The following is a 3,261-nucleotide window of genomic DNA, read 5'->3' on the forward strand; positions in this document are numbered from 1 at the left end:
AGAACTAGTCTCACCTAAGAAAAAATACAGTCGATTAACTGTACAGGTGGGTTAATATATTTTTACTTAAAATAATTATGCCAGCTACACATATTCTTACTATTATCTTTTAAAAAATGCGAAAGTTCATGTTTTTCTTATAAATGTTAAATACAATAAAAAGAATAAAATATGATATAAATGTATGCATATATGAGTTACCCTTGGTTGGTACTGACAGAAAAATGCAATATATCCATTCATGAAAATGGAAATAAAAATGAAAATATTTGTCTATCATCAAACATATATTTATAAAGTAAATGTTTACACAACGGCACTCAATAATGAAAAGTATAATAGAAATAAATCAAAGTAAATGAAATTGTTTTCTTTTTACTGTATAGTACTGCATTTTTTTAAAATATTTTAAAATGAGAATTATTATAATTTAGAAACATTTAGCAACTGAATACTTCTAACTTAACCTTTTATTGTCAATACTTTACAAAAAAAAAAAAAAAAAAAAAAAAAAAAAAAAAAAAACACAACAGTGCCGCGCTAGATGGGCTTCAGAGAGCACATGTACAAGTGTTGAGATGTGCAGAATGATAGATATTATAGTTCAATTTTTATTTTCTGTTAGACATAAACGTTTAGATAAAAAAATGGTTATAAATATAATTTTTATGAAATAGAATATATCTTTAGTGTTCCGGATTTTATTTTAATCAAGAAATGAAATTGTTAGATAGTTTTCTTCCGTTAGATCAAAAAATTCTCGCCTTGATAATTCCAAGTTCTCGACTAGTCATGACATAATGTAGTATTCTTTACTTAATAAATTAATATGAGTCTTTCTCCAAAAATATTATTTCAACGCTTTTAATTGTAAGATAAGGTTAAACAAATTAACCAAGTTACAATCAATTACGCAATTACTTAAAGAATAAAAAAGTCTAATAGAAAACACTTTTGTAATGGTCAGCACGTCGACACAAATACTTTATCACCTTAGCTCTATAATACCAAACAGTACAAAAGACTACCAATATATATGTATATATATACATTCATACGTATATGTAGGTATGTATGTATATATGTATAAACACACATGTGTGTAGACATGTAGATACAAGCATGTTTGTATGTACATACATACATGCATATATATACGTGTGTGTGTGTGTCGTTCGCCGTGACTCTTTGGTAGTGCAGTTTGGCGTAAGTCTCCTAAGGACACAGGTTCAATCCCGTCTGATTGCATTTGTATTATAGTGCGGAATCGAGTGGTTAGACACATGAGAGTAGCTGGAACAAGTATCATAGCCTCCGACCATTCAAATGGAGCAAGTTTTACAGGGAAGCGAATAAAGCTGAAGACAGTTTGGCTAAGTTGGGCGTTGATTCTGACTACCCGCAATTTGGTCTCGCGCCTGACAATAATCTTGTCAGGTTCATCAAAGGTGATATTTTGCAGCTGCCGTTTCTAAGGTTTAACTGATGCTCTTACAGGTTGAATAGTTGCGAAACTGTTCTTTGTGTCTTTTTCTACTTGTTTTTATTTAGCCTGAGTTGGACCTCTCTGTGGAGGACGATCCATAGATTTTTCTATTTTGAGTAATTGTATTTTTGGGTTTAGTTGGAACCTCCAACTGCCTCCTGTACTTTTTTTTCCTTCATCAATAAAATTTCTTACGGGGTTTCGAAAACAAAAAATTTGTGTACATCTATATATGTATGTATGTGTGCATGTTATTGCGTGTGTGTATGTATGTATATATATACTATCATACCACTCTCACCAACCAACATCCCTCAAACTCAATTTAACAACTACACAAAATAATGATAATAATATAAAGCAACAAGACATGAGATGAACTCCTCATTTGTCACTCTTCATCTCTTCCTCTGATCATTCTATTTCTTCTTCTTTCTCTATTGTTATTGTGGCATGTCGAGGTTTTACATGACTAGAATTTTAGTCCTGCAAGAAAAAAAAAAAGGTTCGGCTGAATAATTTTCAGCTGATAGTATATGTGCCAAGGCTTAGTTGCAGTCAGTCATGTATGAAAGCTAATGTTGTTGTTGCTTTATATAGTAATAAAATTTTTTAGTCGCTAAGAGCTTGTCTATTTGTAGAAAAAGTGTTATGGTATGGCTCATATATCATATCGGGACAGACGCTGGATCGAAGCGGAGCAGAGCGGAGCGGAAGAATCTGTCCAAATTGGGAAGTTACGTGGGTTGGGATGCGGGGGCAAAGCCCCGCGGTATGGTACAGGGGTAATGTTGTAATTACATATTGTGCCTAGGTTTACTCCTGGGGTTATAAATAGGCCTGTTAGTAACCCCAGGAGGAATCCCTCTATTTTGTAACCCTTTTCTGAATAGTGAAAGAAACTCGCCGCTCTGCTCCCGAGGACGTAGGCATCTTTGCCGAACCTCGTTAAATCTCTGTGTTCTTCTGGATTTGTGTCGATTACTGTTTTCTTCGCCCTTATTTTCTCAACAAACACCTATACTTTAATTTTTACATTTACACTGCATCTAACATTTACGTCACCCAAATCTAACATGATATTATTAAGTTGTTTCACATTCTTAGATGGTTTCTCTTTTTACTACTTGGTACAATGGGCTACTACTCAATTAGCAATATATGCTACTAATAATATTCAATCAGTAGCATTGTAATATTAGAAGAGAAAATGTATGAACTCACCCAAAATTTTTGAGGGGAATTTACTTACACCCAGTTCTCATTTATTACATATACAACACCTATACTTTAATTTTTACATTTACACTGCATCTAACATTTACGTCACCCAAATCTAACATGATATTATTAAGTTGTTTCACATTCTTAGATGCTTTCTCTTTTCACTAAAAAGGGAAGGAGCGGAACTTGCGTTGATGGCCAACAGAAAAGGAAGGAGCGCCGGTCTCGGGCAGAAACGGAAAGGTTCCTGGGCAGAAACGGAGAGGAATAAAGAAATATTCGATTTCTTAATTAAAGGAATATTCCTTTGAGGCATATATTTGGCTCCGCTGAAACAGGGCTTTGAAAATCGAAAAGGAAAGCTTTACTGCTGCTTTGAAAAAAAAATAATTGGAAAGAAAAAAAATTTTTTTTTTATAATTAAGCTTATTCAAAACATTTAATTAAGGAAAACTTAATTAAAGAAATTTAATTAAGAAAAATTCCTTAATTAAGGAAAAAGTTTTTTTTTATTTAAAAAAAAAAAAGAGGTTCTAAGCAAGGATTTTTTG

The sequence above is a fragment of the Phalaenopsis equestris genome, unplaced genomic scaffold (assembly GCF_001263595.1).
Source record: "Phalaenopsis equestris unplaced genomic scaffold, ASM126359v1 Scaffold000140, whole genome shotgun sequence".
In the NCBI taxonomy this organism is placed as follows: Eukaryota; Viridiplantae; Streptophyta; class Magnoliopsida; order Asparagales; family Orchidaceae; genus Phalaenopsis; species Phalaenopsis equestris.